We start from the raw sequence: 9,609 nt of genomic DNA, 5'->3' as shown, positions 1-9,609 counted from the left end.
CTATAATTGATATGTACTTGACCCGAGAGTAGCATGGTCCACTTCGAGTTGCCTTCACCAGGACAATTTAATAGGATGGATATTTGAGAAAGAGGTTATTTATGATTAAATAATATATTATAAGTATACTATATTAATTGAGAACTGATATTATTTAATTAGTATTGATCAAGAATTAATTTGGAATTAATTTATTGATCAAAAGAGACTAATTAAATTAAGAGAGACTAATTATGTAAATTAGTGATACTATAAGTGAGTTAAAAAATGTTAAATAAAAAAAAACTACATAACAATAAATGATTTCGTCCAAATCAATGTAGTTCAAGATAACTGATTTATAAAGTGACTTTTAAATTATTTTTTTAATATTCATTTGTGGTTAATTTATTATAACACATGTTTTTTATGTCAAAGTTTTAAAGGATTGAATTATTTAGTTTCAACTTTTATAAGTATTGAAACATCAAAGTTATTAAAAAGTAGTTAACCACTTAAATATGATGATTTTGCATGTTCATAGTATGTCGTTTTCCATAGTCTAATGTGTTATGATACATAATGTGTTGAGCTACATGTAAATTTCTTTCGAATCACCATACGTATATATAGTTTTTCTTTTTACATTGAACGTCTCAACATTGTTCAAAATGAATAAGTTGAACGTTGTAATTATATAAATGTTAAAAAAATCAACTTTTATATAAATGTTAAGACTTAAGATTATCCACATTAAATACATTAATTTCTTTTTTGTCATGAATGGGCTAAAAAAGGTTTTTCTAAAGGCTTCTCGTGGAGGTTAAAAACTATTTCAACAGCTTACGATAATGAAATTTTCATTAAATAAATTCATCTAAATTTCATCATTTTATATTGTATCGATGTAGGACATCACAAAAGTTTAGAGTCCCAAGATCACAATAAAAATTTTCATTTTTAACTAAAGAGAAATTATTGTTTTCAATCAAAACCTGAGTCATAAGAACCCAAGATCAAGTACAAATGTTCCAAAATCAATGTATCATAATATTTCCAAAACATATCACCAAACGATATGTGCTATCACGCCTTTTCTTTCCCCGGATCTTTTGAAATACCTAAAACATAAAACTTAAATTGTAATCCAAAAGTCTAGTGAGTTCCCCAAAGTACCACACGCAACCAATACATATAAATACATATATAAATGAACATTTATTCTGATTGGACCGCCTCACAGGTCCTACAACCTATCTTGACCGATCTCCGGGACTTTGTCCTGACTGGGCCGCCTCTTGGGTCTTCAATCTAACCGAACCATCCCGGGTATCTTGGCTTTCAACACAAATTAAGACCGCATCAGCCCAACAAACCATAACATGTTGACATACACAATAGCAATCAATAATCAATAAGTATAGGTAATCATATATATATATATATATATATATATATATATATATATATATATATATATATATACACCAATCTAAAACATACACAATGAACCTATGTAATCATGCAGATCTATCAATCTAACACATACAAAACATAATATCAATCCAATATACTAGGATACATAATCTAGTAGGCCAACATTGGTGCCTTCGACCCACAAGTACAGTGAGGAAAACTCACCTCACAGTGTAAAATGATAGCAGAAAGACCGATGATCCAAACGCCAACTCTACAGATCACTATACCAAACAATGACCTAGTCTCAAACTCCTGCTCAAAATACCAAAAATGCCCCTAGGTCAAACTTGGTCAAATTCAACGGCAACGGATAAAAGTCAAAGTTAAAGTCAACTCCAGTTGGTCGCCACGTCTTGGCAACCTAGGCCACGTTGTGGGCATTGGGCTCCTAACCGCCTAATGGATTAAGTCAACTTCTTTGATCCTAAGGGCTCCAAAGCCCAGATCTGGTCCATTCTAAGGTCTAAGTGGATAAAGTTTCCAACTTTATCCCTTTAGACCCTCTAAGAGATAAAGATCTCATTTCTAGATCTAAATAGGGCAAAAAAAATCTTGGCTTAACCTATTAAGCACTTTCTATTGAAGACTACTAGATTCCCATTTCCAATACATTTCTTGCATAAAATGACAACATAAAAATCCTTACTTGCTAGATATGCATGTCCAATGCATGTCTTGGACTTTATTAGGTCAAAATGATGGTTTTGGCCAAAACTCCATGCATGACACCAAAACTTGTATATAAATTAGATCCAAGACACCAAGTACCCTATTTGACCTAGAGATTCATAAAGTTGTAAACATTATGAGATCCCACCACTCAAATCCATCAAGACATGAAAAAAAAGCGACAAAATCAATAGAACTAGTAACATGGAAAGGGAAAGGTTGGATCTTGGACAATCACCAAGGTCCAGGAGATTTGCTAGCTGAAGAAGATGATGCTTGCCAAGTAACTACTACTCCATGGTCTTCCTTGTCCTTCAAAACTCACCACAAACCACCAAGAATGAGCTTGCAACTTCAATGGAGGCTAGGGTTAGGGATTCTAAGTTTAAAAGGGAGATAGATGCTGAATGATCATGAACCCCTAGCCTTAATGTTCTTTATATAGGGCTTAAAGCCCAATATTAGGTTTTTCATTAAAAATTCCTACCACGCTAACAAAAAGTTTTGGACCATGATCATTCAGCATCTACTTATGTATTAACTTTTTATGTATTAACTTTCCATGGTCCAAAACTTTTTGTGGCGTCATGATGATGCTCCACCACGCTGTGGCTAACAAATTTAAAGTTAATACATAAAAAGTTGATTCATACCTGGAACGGATGTTACAGTTCTCCCTAACTTGAATTAGACTTCACTTTAGAGGTCCAAGGCTACAAATAACTCAGGATAGTGCTCTCGCATCTCTGCTTCTGGTTCCTAAGTCCATTTAGAACCCTTCTGATGCTGCCACCTTGACCAACGATACCACCTTGTTGCACAAGGCCTTCGTCTTCTTATCATGAATCACTATTGGGCTCTTAGCATAAGTTAGACGATGATCGACCTAAATGTCATCCAAAGGAACCACCGATGAATCATCAGTCACACACTTCCGAAGTTGGGAAACATGGAAAGCGTTGTGATTCTAACTAAGCTCCTCAAGCAAATCTAACCGATAGGTTACCATGTCTACCTTGGATAATACTCGAAACAACTCAATATACCGGGACCCCAACTTGCCCCTCTTCCTGAAGGATATTACACCCTTCCAGGGTGATACCTTTAGTAAAACCATGTCGCCAACTATCCAAGGTAGACATGGTAACCTATCGGTTAGATTTGCTTGAGGAGCTCAGTCAGACCAACGTCTATCAACATAACTCTTATGTTGACTCTGATACGTCTTTTAACCTCTACATGATATGTTGAATAAATTTTGTTTAATAGAGAACTACATCGGTCTATCCAATACCCAACTCAAAAGGTGGCGCAGCGATACTAGAATGATAGTTGTTGTTGTAAGAAAACTCATCCAGGGGAAGGTAGGAGTCCCAACTCCACCGAAATCGATCACACATGTTCGCAACATATCCTTGAGCGTTTGGATGGTCCACTCGCTTAGGTCGTCGGTATGTGGATGATAAGTAGTGCTATAGGGCAATCTCCTCCCTATTTCCTCGTGGCACCTCTTTCAGAATCGAGAAGTGAACCAAACATCTCGATCAGATACAAGTGAACCTAGAACACCATGCCGAGTGACAATCTCGTGCACATAAAACTCAGCAAATTTGTCGGCAGATGAACTCTCCCGAATGGCTAGCAAATGGGCGCTTTTGGTCATATAATCCAATATAACCCATATCGCATCAAATCCTTTACCCATCTGAGGTAACTTGGTGATGAAATCTGTCATGATCTGTTCCTATTTCCACATGGGAACGTCTAAAGGCTAAAGCTAGCCATGTGGCCTCTGGTGCTCGTACTTAACCATCCGACATGTCAAGCACCTCTTAACATACCATGCTATTTCCTCTTCATACACAACCACTAGTAACTATGTCGCAAATCCCGATACATCTTGGTGTCTCCAATGTGTATCGAAAATACCCTACTGCACAAACCCCCAACAGAAATCCATTCCCTTCCTCTTTAGACGAGTGAGGGGTACAACAACCTTGGAGAAATATTGAATGAATCTATGATAATACTCTGCTAAACCTAGAAAACTCCTGATCTCAGAGGGATATTTCAGGACCTACCACTGCATAACAGCCTCAATCTTGACCGGGTCGAACAAAATTCTGTTTTGGTTAATTAGGTGTCCCAAGACCTGGACCTCTCATAACCAAAACTCATACTTTGAGAATTTTTTGTACAACCATTCCCACCTAAAAACTCCTAGAAGCTCTTCAAGGTGCTCGTCATGCTGCTTCCTGGTCTTGGAATAGACTAGGATATCGTCGATGAACACAATAAATGATCGATCGAGTACCAGCCAGCACACTCGATTCATCAAATCCATAAATGTCACATGTGAATTGGTGAGCCCAAATGGCATCACCACAAACTAGTAATGACCGTTACGAGTCTGAAATATTGCCTTTTCCACTTTCTCCTCTCTAACCCTCATCTGATGATACCCCGACCTCAAGTCATTATTCGAGAACCAAGATACACCTTGCAACTGATCGAAAAGATCATCAATATGTAGAAGTGGGTAACGGTTCATCACTGTTTACTTGTTAAATTCCTGATAATCAATATACATGTGGTGAAACCCATCCATCTTTTTCACAAACAAGATCAATGCTCCCAAAGGCGAACTGCTCGGTCTTATAAAATGCTTGCTCAAAATCTACAAAATGTGAGAAGAGAACTCCTGAATCTCTAGTGGTGCTAATCGATATGGTGCCTTAGCAATCAGGGCTACACTAGGGACCAAATCGATCCTGAACTCAACCTGCCTCTCGGGGGGGGGGGGGGACACCAGGTAATTCCTTAAAAAACACATCTGGGAACTCTCTGACTATGTGCACATCCGAAACTGAGACCTCCTTCCCGACTCGAGTGTCAACGAGATATGTGAGGTGACCCATACAACCAAGTTGCAGATACTATCGAGCCTCGACAACAGAACAAAAGGCTGATCCAACCCTGATAACCTCTCCATAAATAATCAGTTCTTCCTTTCTTAGGGTTTAAACTACCACCGACTAACCTTCATAGTCAATCATCACACTAAACCAACTCAACCAGTCCATCCCTACTATCACGCACACATCCCTGATGTGGATAGAGATCAGATCAATCGGGTAAGACACCCCAAAATCTCCAAAACACAACCCTGATAAACACTCGATGTAGAAACCCCATGCTTGATGGAAACTCGCAATAGGTACTCCAGCTCTCCAAGAGACACATCAAATTAAATCTCCTACTAAAGGACTAATACACAGAAGACCGACTCGCACCCGAATAAAAAACGAATAAGAACAGGTAGGGAATTCACTAAGAAGGTACCTAGTAGAATCACAAACATAAGCATACCATATAATAATTAACAGAATAATAAATGAAAGCATACTAGTAACGAATTCCAGTGTCACCCTGACCTCCTCTGTTGTGAGCTAGAAAGCATGACCTCAAGCCCTCATGGGCTCCGCCCTACCCTAACGTCCATCCATGATCATCAAAGTAGCTGGGGCTAGAGCCTGCATCGGCCTGGAAACAAGCAAAGGACACTAGGCCTTCACATGGCCCACCTAATCATAATGGTAACAAATCTTGGTGCTCGGTATCCGGTCCTACTGTCGACAATCCCTTGCATAGTGAAACTCATTGCCACATTTGTGGCATCCATAAGAAGATCGACAAACACCATCATGAGCCTTGTCGAACATGCCATAAGTGCAGACCGTCTGACCTCATGATCATGAATCAATAGGCTTGAACCGCTTTGTTGCAGGTTTGGATTGAACCAGAGCCTGACGCTGCTCCTTCGTATGGGGCTCTATCTTAATCTCTCGCTGCCATGCGGCATCCTAAAGCTTGACAAAGGTACTATTGTTGGATTAGTGTCTAAGTCCATAACTATAATTGGTATGTACTTGACCCGACTCAGCATGGTCCATTTGGGTTGAATGGCATCGGAACATTTGTATAGATCGTTTGTGAGAAAAGGGCATTTGTGACATATTAATATATTATCAGTTCTAATATATTAATATGAAATCATGTTACTTAATTAGTAGTGATCAATAATTAATTTGGACTTAATTTAGTGATCAAAAGAGACTAATTAAATATATATGGATTGATTGCGTAAATCATTCATTCTTATATATGTAGACTTATGATCCAAGATTCCTTATGTTGGGTTTAACCCATGTAGCGACCCATGGATACTCCATGGAAGTTAAAACCCATGGAGCATAAGGAATGGGTAAAGTCAAGGGTTACATGGTGTAACCCTAATATGCACACTATATAAGGACCCCTTTAGCTTAAGAAATTGGCACTAGTGATACATATGTGAGGGCTAGCCGATTTGAGCATGAAGTGTCTTCTTCTCATGGTTATTCCATGTGTTGATGATATTTTGTAAACCATTTGAAGTGTCACTCTTGGGGCACTAGGCTCTCGAGCATCATGGAGTCAAGCTACATCAAGATGTATGTATTCTAACTTGTTATATTACCCAAGTATCAAAAGATTGTATGCTAGATAGGGTAATACCTTAGAATATTCATATTTGCATGTATAATAGAGCAAACATAGATCCAAGGTATTTAGGGTTGTATGTACACTTAGTAGTGTTAGAATGCTCAAAATCTAACAGTGGTATCAGAGCCTAGGCTTGTTTTCTCTTATACGTGATGCAGACTTGTTTTTTCAAAGCTGAAATTGTACAGACCATAAAACTCGACGAGTTTATGCAAAAAACTCGACGAGTTCATCATTTTGGGCATGAAATCGATGAGTTACTCAAGGAACTCGACGAGTTTTGGGTGCTGACAACTTGCTGTTTGAAGCTTTTGGCTGGAATTGGACTAGGAACATTACCCTAAGTTGTTTTTGAACTTGTAAACCTTTTTTTGATGTGGAAATGTTCATGCTAATCCAATTTCAAAGATAATTGTCAATATATTCATGTTTTGTATTAGTTTAAGGATTAGGCTAATTACATGAAAAAAGTTTGATTGAATTATCTTGTTCTTATGAGTTGCTTAGATTAATAGAAAAGTTATGTGAAATTGTTGTTTTCAATCCAAATTAATCTATGAGTTGATTCTAGAATGTGTTTTTGTAACTTGTCCTCGAGTTATATGAAAAGTCACATTTAAGATTCATAAAACTCATAAATATTTCCGTCGGTTATAAATAAAGAAAAGTCACGTTCTTTTAATAGTTTAAAGTCTTCCATAACTTGTCTTCAAGTTATGGAACTTGAAGAGTTTTTGGATTAAAACTACTTTAAACACATAAGTTATGGAATTGAATAATTTTGAATAGTTTCAAAACTTGCCCTCAAGTTTTGGATTTTCAAAAGGTTTCCCTTATGAATACTTTAATTCCAAGTTAAGCCCTTAGAATTTTAAAAGTTAAAATTTAACCCTTATACTTTATAATATTACAAGTTAATAATATTTATATATATGTATAAGAGCAAGTCGTCTTACCATTAATAGGCCTCATTCATGAAGCCAGTCTATAAAGGGGTATAAGGTTACTGCCTATAAAATGGCAGTTTAATGGGTGTCCACTCTCACCCACCGCTTCCTTGACTAGTGGAGGGTCGTTAGCTGAACAGGTAGGACAAGGACTATAATTCTCCCTTCATTAAAAATATTAATGATAAATATATCTTTTATAATTCCCAATCTTAGTTACTTTAGGAAAATGTGAAGAAGGTGCTAATCCATGAAATTACACTTTGCAATTTGTTTAATTCGGTTAGTGGAGCGTGTGTGGTTAACCGGCACACTAGATCGATTAAACAAGGTAGGCAAAGGGTAACTTAATATTTATCATAGTATCGGTGGAGCGCGTGTGGTTAACCGGCACATCGATTAAGGGGTAAATATTAAGGATACCAAGTGATTTGCATGATTACTTCACACCTTGTTTTGTGATCCTCGACATCCCAGTCACAAAACCTGAAGGGCACACTTGAGATTGAAACATGCCATTGACAGTTCAATGAATCTCAAAAGATCTAGGAGTTTCAAATCCAAGTAAAACCTAATTAAATTATTTCGTTTTCATGGTGGAAATTGGTGAATCGTCATTTGCATACCTTCAAATATTTTATAGCTTGGATTACGACATCCCTCTTCCAAGTTATAAAAGTATTGTGTTGGGTCCTAGCCTTAATATTTCATATTGTGTGTTATATTAAGGACTTTAAATCAACTATCTTGAATATCTCCCAAAAGATGTCTAGTTCAGACATCTATGATCTTCCCAAATCTCTTGGAACTTAACTTCTTCCACCTCCTCCAATTATTCTTCCTAACCCACAAGTTTAAGGTCACTCAAGCCCTAATGGAAAGCAAGGTCTATGTGTGCTCACATCTTGGAGATGAAGTCACATATTGACAAGCCGGGAGAGTTGGGTGTCAATGTCTTAAGAAAGTTGGATGTTCAATCACTTTCTAAGCCACATAGTGAGTTCCTTTAGGACTACTATGAAATAGACTATGACACGACCCTTAATGATCTTATCTATTTGCTTGGTGTTGTTGAATCAGAAATGATTTGAGAACTAGAAAAGCAAATTTGATTAGAAGATCAACTTTCCAAACCTTCAATGGACATTGACAGGGTCTTGAAGTATCAGCATAGGGTTTGGGTTGCATGGGCATGTCTGCTTTCTATAGAGCCTCCAAACCTAAACCGTACATGATCAAGCTCATCCACCACACCATTATCGCCGTGATTACCCTCCTCGACACCTCCGACATCTACGAACCGCAAACCAACGAGATCCTTATCGGCAAGGTGACATTCTTCTACTACTTCGAGCTTAACAATTACATTTTACCTTGATCAATCGTCGCTGCCACATGGTTCATTTCATGGTTTGATTCAGTCAACTTGCTGTTCAAGTATTTTGTTTCTTGTTAACTACAGACTTTGATGGGAGGAGTGAGAGAGAAAGTGGATTTGGCGACTAAATTCGGTGTCAAATACGATAGTGAAGCTATGGAAGTCTCCGGAGATCCGGCCTATGTAAAGTATGCTTGTGAAGCTAGCTTGAAGAGACTCGGTGTTGACTGCATTGATCTGTATTATGTACACAAAATCGACAATCGTGTGCCTATTGAAATTACGGTTAGTATCATATTCTTTACACAATGCATATCTGTAACACCTGTCAAAATAGGTCAATAACAATCACATGAGATTATGCCAATCATGTAATGTGATTTTGTTAAACTAGTAATTTGATAAACCTACTATGTAATTCATGTTAAAGTATGAACTTTCGTACATATTTTATGATACAACTCAAAGTATACATCCATATGATTCTAAAGTTATAGAGAATGTCTAAATCTGACTTCGCGTGAAGAAGTTATGATAAACCCTAACACTATAAATCTCTATAATAAGAGGAATTTAAAATAGACTTATAATTAGCTATTGGAATCTAAAAGA

General features: G+C 37.2%; 1 pseudogene; it reads left to right on the top strand.

The window, feature by feature from the left end:
* The first annotated feature begins 8,811 nt into the window (after positions 1 to 8,811).
* On the top strand, positions 8,812 to 9,342 carry LOC145089533 (IN2-2 protein pseudogene; annotated as a pseudogene).
* The last annotated feature ends 267 nt before the right edge of the window (positions 9,343 to 9,609 follow it).

This window comes from Lactuca serriola, chromosome 2 (genome assembly GCF_051521515.1).
Source record: "Lactuca serriola cultivar US96UC23 chromosome 2, Lser_US96UC23_V15, whole genome shotgun sequence".
NCBI classification, from domain to species: Eukaryota; Viridiplantae; Streptophyta; class Magnoliopsida; order Asterales; family Asteraceae; genus Lactuca; species Lactuca serriola.
Note: the sequence above shows the minus strand (reverse complement) of the source record. Positions and strands in the feature narration are given on the sequence as shown.